The sequence below is a fragment of the Carcharodon carcharias genome, chromosome 10 (genome assembly GCF_017639515.1).
Source record: "Carcharodon carcharias isolate sCarCar2 chromosome 10, sCarCar2.pri, whole genome shotgun sequence".
NCBI classification, from domain to species: domain Eukaryota; kingdom Metazoa; phylum Chordata; class Chondrichthyes; order Lamniformes; family Lamnidae; genus Carcharodon; species Carcharodon carcharias.
The window spans coordinates 144,247,860-144,260,845 of record NC_054476.1 but is presented as its reverse complement, the minus strand read 5'-3'; the positions used below and the strand labels follow the sequence as shown (position 1 = coordinate 144,260,845).

At 44.5% G+C, this 12,986-nt stretch overlaps 1 protein-coding gene across 3 annotated transcripts in view; it reads right to left on the bottom strand.

The window, feature by feature from the left end:
* Positions 1-12,986, bottom strand: part of LOC121283115 (solute carrier family 13 member 5-like) — a 99,917-nt gene that overhangs the window by 35,321 nt on the left and 51,610 nt on the right. The window lies entirely within an intron of this gene.

The window sequence follows — 12,986 nt, the reverse complement described above, 5'->3', positions numbered from 1 at the left end:
GACACCCTCAAAGCCTCCTTGAAAAAGTGCAACATCCACACCAACATCTGGGAATTCCTGGCCCAAGACCACCCGAAGTGGAGGGAAAGCATCCTGGAAGGAGCTGAACACCTTGAATCGCATTGCCAAGGACTAGCTGAAGCCAAACATCAACAGCAAAAGAAGCACATGGCAACTTGAGTACCCAACCCACCCATTCCCCCTACCACTGTCTGTCCCATCTGTGACAGAGACTGTAGGCCGTGCATTGGACTCTTCAGTCACCCGAGAACTCATTTTTAGTGTGGAAGCAAGTCATCCTCGACCCCGAGGGACTGCCTAAGAGAGACATACCTAGCATCACACTAGTACTGAAATTCAGATACCACATTACTCATTTCTGTGATAGGCAGAATGTCTTTTTAGCTTGACAGCAGCACCCTGTTAGTGGCAAATACCACTTGTGTTGCTTCTGCATTGTAGCAGCGTGAAACAGCTAGCTTCACCTGTTCCCAAATTTTTGAGATACCTTGCCCTTCCAGGAAAATGTGAGATAGACTGGGCACTTCTCAGGGTTGAAAGTGATGGCCTTAGGCCCGTTCATGGGTTTGCACAATATACAGTGCAATATGATCTGAACAGGATAGCCATTATCCTGCAGGATGTCTTTGACACGCCTTATTACAGCATCAAGCTTGCATGGTGAGCAAATGGCTTGGGTCCTATTTACAAGGTTAACAATAAAGCCAATCTTATAGCGATTGGAACTATAACAATCCCAATGCGTATATTGACTCATGAAGGCTTGCGGTAGACCCTGGTAGAGAACCCACTGGCAGACTTCTCAACTAGTATATCAAAGAAAGGGAGTTCATTTGACTGCTCCATTTCAAGGTGAATTTGAGCACAGAGTGGAGCACATTAAGACATGTAAGGAAATTATTACATGCTGCTACGGATTTAAATATAGCAAACGTATCATCCACATATTGGAAATATGCAAGCGGTGGGATGGTCGGTGTAATTCCATCGAAGACCCATTTCTTATGGAACCCAACAAAGATGTTTGCGAGAGCTGGGTTAGAGGGTTCCCATGGCAACACCATCTATTTGGGCATACACGGTGTCACTAAAGTTTCACTCAACTACAAGAGTTGCCGAGTTCATGCAAGCTTGTTGTTTTCCCCTATTTGGGTATTCTTGCAAAGTATCCTGATGAGTGCAAGACAAAAAGCTTCGGTATGTCTCTTTTTTCAGCAACGGAATTAATCTCCAGACCGGTATGTAGAGGAAGTTCCTGCGTAATACTGTTTAGGTCCATGTGTGAGCTGCAGCTTACATTTGTACAAGTGATTAAGCTCTGAACTTTCACAATTGGTTTGATCCAACTTGGAATTAAGCATCTCATTCTCCCTGGATAGATTCCTGCTGGCTGCTTGCAATTGTTGATGCCTGTCATTGGTGGACTCAGTGAAATAAGTTGACAAATTCAGCTCTTTGTTACCTTCTTCAATGAAAGGATGATTCCCCTCAATAGAGGCAATAAAGTCTTCACAGGCATTGGCAGTGGAATCCAAACAGTGTAAATAAGATCTAGGACTTCTTCTTCCAACAGATCAGCTGTTTCTGCAGTGGCTTCATTCTCTTGAGCTATGTCCTAAAAGAGCCACCAAGGTCTAGAAGCTCCTCCAGTGGATGGTCACCATCTTTATTAGTACATCCTGTTTCCACCCCTTTTAGCCTGTCTCCAAAGTGAAGTCAGAGATCTGCAATCTCCTATGGTCCAATGGATGGTGTTTACACAATAAAGACCGGCTCACTGCATAATGCGTCAACTTCAATTTCTGCTTCAGTTTAAGCTTTCCCAGTCCTCAGAACACCTTAGGAAATTCATCCCTGAGAATCGCTCCACTGTCATCTAGTGTTACCTCATTGACCTTTTGCTGAAGGTCAACTCACGAACACACTGTCCAGCTGAGCAGAGAAATTTGCTGGTTCCGTAAGATATAAAGAGTTTTGTTAGTTTCTTTACCTTCAAATCTAAGGGTTGTGGTGAACTGACCCTTCACTTTGAGGTTTGTGTGCCCTGGCCACTGTAACTTTATTTTAGATGACTGGATTTCTACTTTCTTGAGCCAGTCCTAAAGCCAGGTAATTTGTCCAATAAGACTCTGACCCCAACCTTGGTGTCCAATTTAAATTCTGTTCTGTATCCTTGGACTTCCAGCTCTACAGAGCAGAAGTACTTATCAGGAATCCTTTCTCCTTGGAAATTGTTGGGTTGAAATGCTGTATTTCCAATTTCCTGGACTTCAAAATGGTGTCATGATGATTTGATGTGTGCATGTGTAATATTAATCTTTAATTTCATTGGCCAGCCAAATATATATTTAACCTCTTTACAGGACTTTCTAAAATAAAGAAAGACACTGACTTAAGATGGCTGCCATAGATCACCTGACATACCTGGCATGACTGTTTCTGGAAGGTTCCAATGTGGATTACAATTAAGGCATGCCAAGGCAAACCTCCTGTGGAATTTCACACCTGCTGATGCCAAGAACTATTTCAAAGATGAACTGTAACTTGAAGTTGGCTCTCACCATTTTAATTTTTTTAAAGCTACTTTTCAGGCTGAGGCAGGAAGTCTATTGGGACAATGGCTATATGTATAAGTGTTCTTCCTGGATCATCATAGGGAAGCATGGTCTATTCAGAAGTGATGGTTGGGACATTAAAGAAATTAATCACCTAGACCATAGCACAATAGCCAAGGTACGCCCAGACATGAGCTAATCAATTACCTTCTGTGAAATACCCAAATCATTATGGGGAGAGAGGTCATGTGGCCAGAATGGTTATTTTGAAATGTCTTTTATTACAACACCCCGGTTGTAATTGGGCAGTCTACAATAGGAAGTCTAATGAAGCATTAACACCATCACTCTCCCCTCTGTTCTCAACTTAGGAGCCCTATCTCTGTTACATTATAGAATCTATCACAGAGATAGAGATTTTCAATCAATAAGAACTTCAGGTACAATAACGTCGATTTTTGGAAAGGTGGATTACAGTTTAAAAGAGACTGTCTCCAGAAATTGCGATTTACTTCAGCCTCAACCCCACTGGAGTTTCAAGACCACTGTGGAAAAACTGCCTCAGCCACGAATAACATGAAGGACTCATAAACAGTGAACTCTCCTTTTTTTTCCCCTTTTATCATTGAGTCTTAATTTGTAAGTTTGCATGCCTATCTGTGTGTGTTGTGAAGGTCAAGACATGAGTTTTAAATATCTTTACATATTTACCTGAGTGGGTTTTTAGCACAATAAAAACTAACCCCTTTGTGTTTAAATTCAAGGAAGCCCGTTGGACTGAATTCTTTGCAATCAGCTCATAAATGGTTAGATGCAGACACTGAATTAATACCTTCATCCTTATAAATTACAAAAACTCAGTTACAATTGAGGTGTGGGAAAGAAATGCCAAGTCCTGACATCATGTCTCCACCAGTCGTAACATTGGTTGGAAGCTGGTTCCAACCTTCTTTGTTTAAATTGTGCCTTAGAGCTGCAGAATTGTTTAAAATGTCCAGTTTTGCCTCAGAGAAAGAATTCGGCTCTCCCTGCTGAGCACTCTTCATGGTGATGCTGCATTTTAGTGCCACATCTGCAACATTTTAAAATAGTTGGAAGGGTTCTTCCCGGCCTTTCGGCAGCTTTGGTGGGCTTTTTTTGCAGGCTTTTCATTGCATGAGGTTCCCAACTTTGGGCCTAGATACTAGATCGGCCCCTCCTGCTGAAGTACACACCGATTCTGATTTCACAGCTCCACTTCCCTTGCAAACTGTTTGGCCTTCTCTAGTGTTAAATCCTCCTTGGTTTGCAAGAGGACCACCAGCACCTCATTGAACATTTGACTACAATGTGGTCACAAATTAAATCACATTTCAAAGCTCTGTCGCTGAAACTACTGGCCAGTCTAAACAACTTGTTAATAAATGAATCGACGGATTCACCTGGCCTCTGGCTCCTCTCGATGAATCTCACCCTTTCAATAACCAGGTTCTTCTTAAGGCTGAAATAATAATTGAAGGCCCTCAAAATCTCCTGTTGGACGCGGAGATCTCCTCGACTCCTTCTCTCACCAGGACACCATCCACTATGGTCCCAATCACATTTAAAAGAGTAGTGACCTGGTGTTTTTGTGCCCTCACTGGTAAACCTGAAGCTCTCTGGCACCTTTCAGACAGTTGCCAACAGTGCTCCCATCTCTGTACCTGCTGTGGACCCTCGATGTATTGGAAAGGCTGTGGAAGGGGTAATGTCTGTTCAATGGCTTTAACCAACATGAGTGCTTCATTCACTATCCCTATCAGGATACACCTTATTTCTGTTCTTCTTCTTTGTGAAGTTGAGCTGTTCCTAGGTCTACACCCATGGATTATCAATCTGGGGTCTCAGTTTCCTTAACCTGCGGCCTCTGCCACCATGTTTTGGGCTGCCACTATGTTTTGTGCTGTCACTGTGGTTTGGCTTGTAGCCCTTTACTTGTATTGTCTTCTGGCTCAATGAATTTTCTCTTACTCTATGAGTGACTTGGAGATAGTCGGTATTTAGTTTTTCTCAAAACTGTTTATATACACTATATATATCCAAGGCCTCATGGTAAGTACAATGTTTTTTGGACACAGAATGTTCTGTGTCTTGTTCCCCTGGAGTCTCTTGGTCATCTGACCCTGATGTCATACTTACATCATTACTAACATCATCGTCTAATTAACATAACCATTAACGCTTTACTCTACAGACAGCATCTTCTTCCTTGGTAAAGACAGGCTGAAACCTTCATTTAGTACCTCAACCATGCCCACTAACTCCACGTATAAATTTCCTTATTGGTCCCTGATCAGCCCCACCCGCACCAACCCCCCCACCCTCCCGCCCCCCCCCCCCCCCCACCCCACCCCCACCCCCCAACTTTTACCACCCTTTTAATATTTATATGCCTATAGAAAACTTTGGATTCCTTTTATATTAGCTGCCCATCTCTTCTCTTACCCTCTCTTTGCCTCTCCTATTTCATTTTTCATTCCCCTCTGAACATTCAATTTTCAGCCTGGTTCTCACTTGTATTACCCACCTGACATCTGACATGTTCACCATTTTTTCTGCTTCACCTTCCTCTTCATATTATCTCTTTTGTCATCCAGGGAACTCTGGCTTTCGTTGCCCTATCTTTCTACCTCGTGGGAATATACCTTGGTTTTACCCAAACTATCTCCTCTCTAAAGAGAGCCCATTGTTCATTTTGTCTAATCTAGGATTCCAAGTTAACCTGGACCAGATCTGAAGCTGGACTTGCCCCTGTTAATTATTTTTACTCCGGATTGCTCCTTGTCCTTTTCCATAGCTAACCAGTCCTGTCCCTGTCCCCCAAAAGTGCCCCTACTAACACCTGATTCACTTGACCCACCTCATTCCCCAGTACCAGATCCAGCATTACCTCCTTCCTCATTGGAATGGAACATACTGATGTTGAAAATTCTCCCGAACACACTGTAGAATCTCTTGCCTCTCTCTGTCCTTTACACCATTACCACCCAATCTATCTTCTGATAATTAAAGGCTCCCATTCTAACTACACTACTGGTTTTGCAACCCTCTGTAAATTCCCTGTAAATAAATTCTTCAATATCTTTCCCGCGAGTTGGTGGCCAATAGAATACACCAGGGGCAGAATTTTTAGATCGGTGGTGGGGGTGCGATCGGCAGTTCGGGGATTGGCCGGGGTACAGACCGCTGACCGCGATCATCCCCCGACCATGATTTCATACCAGCTGGCCAATTAATGGCCAGCCAGCGTGAAACACGCACTGAGAAGCTTAGCGTTGCTGGGGTCGGGGTGGGAAGAGGGTAGCCGCCGATGTCAGCGCGGGTGAGCGCTGACAAAAATCTCCCTGAAGGCAAAAAACGTCCAAACACCACAGTCACCTGAACATATACACGTTAAAAATGCTGTCCATAGGTTTTTCTTTTTCTTTCATTTAACAACAGAAACCTCATGCCACCCATGGATGAGGTTTCATGAAAAATACAAAGTCTGCCTGGTCGATTCACCCATCCGCCAACCGTAAAGCTGGATGGGCAATGTAAAATTAAAGACAATTGCGTCGTTGGCTGCTTAATCGTCGGCAGGTGCACTGCCGACTTTTGTGTGTGCCCACTGACCGAAATATTGAGCGAGCGCAGGATGATGCCGGGGCACTCGCCTGACGTCATCTCGAGCGACTTTCCACATTGGAGCGAGTCGGGCACGGGCCTGCCCACAGAGCTAAAAATTCTGCCCCGGTTGTGTAATGTACCTCGATTGTTACTCAGCTCTAACCAAATAGATTCTGTTACTGTCCCCTTGAGCACAGTAATATTCTCCTTCATCAATACTACCAGCCCTCCTCCCAGCATCACCAGTATCTAAATCAAGCAATATAGCGAAGGGTTAAGGGCAAAATTTTTAGATGATAGAAATGGGCTTGATCTGGGGTGGTGGGTTGGGGGGCGGGGGGGGGGGGGGGGGGGGGGGGGGGGGGGGGGGGGGGGGGGGGGGGGGGGGTGGAATGCAAAGATCAAGAGCTGTGAAGGGAGACCAGATAGGGAAAGATTTATTCTGTTGTTACGACTGCAGCTGATGTTATGCTGAGCAAGCTGAATCTCAGATTAAAATCCATCTCAGCTGATCATAACTTTTTTTCGGTATTGTAGAAACGAGGAGGGAAAGCCACTGAACGCAAAACCACGGGGCTCCAGTGAAAATTTGAAGAATCAAAATGTGTATTAACAGAAAAGGAAAAATGAATAAAACATTTTTTTAATTCTTTCACAGGATGTGGGTGTCGCTGGCTGGGCCAGCATTTATTGCCCATCCCTATTTGCCCTTGAGAAGGTGGTGGTGAGCTGCCTTCTTGAACCGCTGCAGTCCATGTAGTGTAGGTACACCCACAGTGCTGCTAGGGTGGGAGTTCCAGGATTTTGACCCAGCGACAGTGAAGGAACAGTGATATATTTCCAAGTCAGGAAGGTGAGTAACTTGGACGGGAACTTCCAGGTTCCCATCTATCTGCTGCCCTTGTCCTTCTGGAAGGTGCTGTTGAAGGAGCCTTGGTGAATTCCTGCAGTGCATCTTGGTACACATTGCTGCTATTGTGCGTTGGTGGTGGAGGGAGTGAATGTTTGTGGATGGGGTGCCAAGCAAGCAGGCTGCTTTGTCCTGGACAGTGTCAAGCTTCTTGAGTGTTGTGGGAGCTGTACTCATCCAGTCAAATGGGGTGTATTACATCACACTCCTGACTTGTGCCTTGAAGATGGTGGACAGGCTTTGGGGAGTCAGGAGGTGAGTTACTCATTGCAGGATTCCAAGCCTCTGACCTGCTTTTGTAGCCACAGTATTTATATGGCTAGTCCAGTTCAGTTTCTTGTCTGATGGTAACCCCCAGGATGTTGATAGTGTGGGATTCAGTGATAGTAATGCCATTGAACATCAAGGGGCTATGGTTGGATTCTCTCTTGTTGAAGATGGTTATTGCCTGATACTTGTGTGGCGCAAATGTTACTTGTCAGCACAAGCTTGGATACCGTCCAGATCTTGCTGCATTTACACATGGACTGCTTCAGTATCTGAGAAGTCGTGAATGGTGCTGAACATTGTGCAATCATCAGCGAACATCCCCACTTCTGACCTTATGACAGAAGGAAGGTCATTGATGAAGCAGCTGAAGATGGTTGGGCCGAGGACACTACCCTGAGGAATTCCTGCAGTGATGCCCTGGAGCTGAGATGACTGACCTCCAACAACCACAACCATCTTCCTTCGTGCTAGGAATGACTCCAACCAGTGGAGAATTTTTCCCCTGATTCGCACTGACTCCAGTTTTGCTAGGGGTCCTTGATGCCACACCAAGTTAAACAGATTCTTGACATCAAGGGCAGTCACTCTCACCTCATCCATGGAGTTCAGTTCTTTTGTCCATATTTGAACCAAGGCTGTAATGAGGTCAGGAGCTGAGTGGCCCTGGCGGAACCCAAACTGGGCATCAGTGAGCAGGTTATTGCTAAGCAAGTGCTGCTTGATAGCTTTGTTGATGAGCCCTTCCATTACTTTACTGGTGATCGAGAGTAGACTGTTGGGGTGGTAATTGGCCAGGTTGGATTTGTCCTGCTTTTTGTGTACAGGACATACTTTGGCAATTTTCCACATAGCCAGGTAGATGCCAGTACTATTGCTGGAATATTGTCAGGGCCCATTGCCTTTGCAGTTTCCAGTGCCTGCAGCCGTTTCTTGATATCACACGGAGTGAATCGAATTGGCTGAAGACTGGCATCTGTGATTCTGGGAACCTCCGGAGGAAGCCAAGATGTATCATCCACTCGGCAATTCTGGCTGAAGATTTTAGCAAATGCTTCAGCCTTAACTTAAACACACACAATATAAAAGATACGCAGTTAGAAAAAAAATCTTCCAAAATAAACCCCAAAATGCTTTACCAAACATACACAGTCAAACACTAGGATAAAAACAAAATACTGCGGATGCTGGAAATCTGAAATAAAAACAGAAAAGGCTGGAAAAACTCAGCAGGTCTGACAGCATCTGTGGATCAGCACTTCTATCTTGTTCCTAAAATCCACAAACAGGACTGTCCTGGTAGACCCATCGTGTCAGCCTGTTCCTGCCCCACGGAACTCATTTGTTCCTATCTTGACTCCGTTCTCTCTCCCCTTGTTCAGTCTCTTTCCACCTACATCCACAATTTTTCTGATGCCCTACGTCATATCAACAATTTCCAGTTCCCTGGCCCTAATTGACTCCTCTTCACCATGGACGTCCAATCCCTCTACACCTCCATCCCCCACCAGGATGGTCTGAGGGCCCTTAGCTTCTTCCTTGAACAGAGGCCTGAACAATCCCCATCCACCACCGCTCTCCTCCATCTGGCTGAACTTGTTCTCTCAGTGAACAATTTCTCTTTAAACTTGTTTCATTTCCTCCAAATAAAAGGTGTGGCTATAGGTATCTGCATGGTCCCCAGTTATGTCTCTTTATGGGGTATGTGGAATATTCCTTGTTCCAGTCCTACTCAGGCCCCCTCCCACAACTCTTCTTTCAGTACATCGATGGTTATTTTGGTGCCGCTTCATGCTCTCTCCTGGACCTGGAAAAATTTATCAATTTTTCTTCCAATTTCCACCCCTCCATCACCTTCACATGGTTCATCTCCAACACTTCCCTTCCTTGACCTCTCTATCTCCATTTCTGGTAATAGACTGTCCACCAATTTTCATTACAAGCCCACCGACTACAGCTCCTTACATCCTGCTTCCTGTAAGAACTCCATCCCATTCTCTCAGTTCCTTCGCCTCCGTCGCATCTGTTCCAGTGATGACACTTTCCAAAACGGTGCTTCTGACATGTCTTCCTTCTTCCTTAACTGAGGTTTCCCACCCACGGTGGTTGACAGGGCCCTCAACTGTGACTGATCCATCTCCTGCGCCTCTAGCCTCACACCTTCCTCTCCCTCCCAGAACCATGATAGGGTTCCCCTTATCCTCACTTTTCACCTCACCAGCCACCGCATTCAAAGGATTATCCTCCGCCATTTCCGCCAACTCCAGCATGATGCCACCACCAAACACACCTTCTCCTCACTCTCCCTGTCAGCATTCCGTAGGGACCATTCCCTCCGGGACACCCTGCTCCACCCCTCCATCACCCCCAACACCTCATTTCCTTCTCACAACACCTTCCCCTGCAATCGCAGGAGGTGTAACACCTGCCCCTTTACTTCCTCCCTCCTCACCGTCCAAGGGCCCAAACATTCCGTTCAGGTGAAGCAGGGCTTCACTTCCACCTCCTTCAGTTTGGTCTACTGCACTCGCTGCTCCCAATGAGGTCTCCTCTACATTGGAAAGACTAAACACAGACTGGGTGACCACTTTGCGGAACACCTTCAGTCTGTCTGCAAGCATGACCCAGACCCTCCTGTTGCTTGCCATTTCAACAATCCGCCCTGCTCTCATGCCCACATGTCTGTCCTTGGCCTGCCGCAATGTTCCAGTGAAGCTCACCGCAAACTGGAGGAACAGCCCCTCATCTTCTGATTAGGCACTTTACAGCCTTCCGGACTTAACATTGAGTTCAACTACTTCCAACCATGAACTCTCTCCTGCATCCTCACCCCTTTTTCAATCCAATTTTTAAAAATTTATTTGTATTTTTTATCCACTTATTTTCATTTTTATTTTTATTCCTTTATTCATTGTTTTAACCCCTTTTGTATTCCCTTTTCTATCCTTTCTTCTATCCCCAAAAGGGGCATCTGTTACTCATTCCATGTTGTTCTTTCATGGAATGCTGACCCTTGTTCTGCTATTAACACATTCTGCTTTCTTACCATTATGCTGCTATCAGCAGCTCCTTTAGCCCTTACCACTACCATTAACACTCCCTTTGTCTTGTGTCCTTGAAATCTTTGTCAAGCTCTCCTTAGCCCCCACCTATCGCTGACCTTCTATCCAGTTTCACCTGCTTAAGGGGGGTAGTCCTTAAACTGTATAAATTTCATCACATTTCTGTTTAGCTCTGAAGAAGACATACTGACTTGAAACATGAACTCTGTTTCTCCCTCCATAGATGCTGTCAGACCTGTTGAGTTTTTCCAGCATTTTGTTTTTATTTTAGTACACAATCAAACTATCTTTTTGGCAACAGCACTTATAGATTCTTAACCATAAAATCCAGGAAATATTACCCAAACCGAGAAATTGCTTCCACTTTAAACAGAAGTACAATCCATGACTTCCCAGAACAAGTCCACACTGATGTGGGTTTTCAAAAGGGAGATTTAAAACAAATGGTTTCTCAGGATAAATATTCTCCTGGTCCAGAACTGAGCTGCTTCCTTCATTTAAAAGATTTTCACAGCGTAATGTTTGTGTTTAATGTTTATGCTTTTTTCTGTAAAAGAACATTTTAGTTAAAAAGAATTGTAATATAAAATCTGACAGTAGGGTGTGCTAAGTCCTGGACGTATTGCCCTCTGGTGGAGAATAAGGAATAAAGGAACTTTCTGTTTTTCATACAGGAAGTTGGAGTTCAGAAGCAGATAGCTGTATGTGCATTCTTAATTGTTAAGGAGTGACAAAACACTTCACACAGTTTTTCAGCACATTCCAAAACATCAGAGTTGGCCTTCAGTGGGACTCCCTACACAGCAGCTACTACATCTGAAACCCAGTTTTCATAATCACTTTTTCACTCCTTTCATGTTAGTTCTCCATTCTCTTTAAATATCTTTCTAAAAACTCAGGTTCCCAAATATCGAAACCTTTCATGCTCCTATTTTACTTCTATTTTGGGTCAATAAAATTTAAAACACTAACTCCTGTTTACTCACAAATCTCTTTGTCAAATGCAAATATTCTCACCTTTGGGACCCCTTCAAAATGTAACAGCTATCAATCAATTTCAAAACTTATCCCCAAATGCTAATTTCAAGATATACTCTGTTTCCTTGTAAATTAACACCCACCATAAGGCCTCACTAGAAAGGCCTCATCCCTGAGATTCTACAGACAATCTGACTCCAACAATCTCACCTTTAATTAACCCTGGACACACACAGACACAGCTTACCCTTATGTATACAGAATATATACATAAACACAGCAATATAAAAAATATTCACATACCATCAAACTGTATCCGGACGGTGCTGTACCTGTCCTGGGAGTGTTTGATGGGGACAGTGTAAAGGGAGCTTTACCCGTTAGCTGACCCCATGCTGTACCTGTCCTGGGTTTACTTTGATGGTGACAGTGTAGAGAGAGCTTTACTCTGTATCTAACCCCGGCCTGTACCTACCCTTGGAATGTTTGATGGGGACAGTGTATGGGGTGCCTTATTCTGTATCGATCCCTGTGCTGTACCTGTCCTGGGAGTGTTTGAAATAGAGAGTGTTCTGTTTCCATATTCTCCATTCTAATGTCCTTTAATCAGATTAGCAAAACAAAAATGTGCAGACAATGCTGGATTGTAATTCTGAATTATATAAATGATGAAGGTGAAATCTGATTTTTTTGTGTGAATCTATATGATTAAATTACAATCGCACACCCTGCTTTTGACAAGGAGATGTAATTTTCTGCTCCTTAGCATCAAGAATGATAAGATGCTGTAATCCCCATCCTAACAAGTCAGCATGTGGATCGTGACCTATACTTTGCCGAACCTCAGCCTTGGCTAATGATCTCTTACTGAGGCCCCACCTACTTTTAAGAATCAGTTTGTGAGTGGGATGTGATGCTTCATCATTCATTTGCTGGTTCATAATTCTTGGGTCTGGGTGCTCCTGTCCTCGAGCTGCCCTTCTCCCTTCAGCAGTGTTTTTTAATTGCAGTCTAGAGCATGAGTTCTCAAATTCTTAGCTTCTGCGTATCCTCCCCATCGTTATAAATATTCCATTGACTCCCTCTTAGGGACAGTGTGGAGGGAGCTTTATTCTGTATTTAACACCGTGCTGTACCTGTCCTGGGAGTGTTTGATGGGGACAATGTGAAGGGAGCTTTACTCTGTATCTAAACCCGTGCAGTACTCCTTCGGCACTGGCCCACAAACAGTGCAGCACACCCTCAATGTGCCCTGCCAACAGTGCAGCACTCCCTCAGTACTGACCCTCTGACAGTGCAGCACTCCCTCAGTACTGACCCTCTGACAGTGCAGCACTCCCTCAGTACTGACCCTCTGACAGTGCAGCACTCCCTCAGTACTGACCCTCTGACAGTGCAGCACTCCCTCAGTACTGACCCTCTGACAGTGCAGCACTCCCTCAGTACAGACTCTCTGACAGTGCAGCACTCCCTTAGTACTTAATTTCCAACTTTCATAATTTACTGCACTGTGAACCTTCATTATCTGGTCATTCTCACATCGCTGTCCGTGGGTCTTGCTGTGTG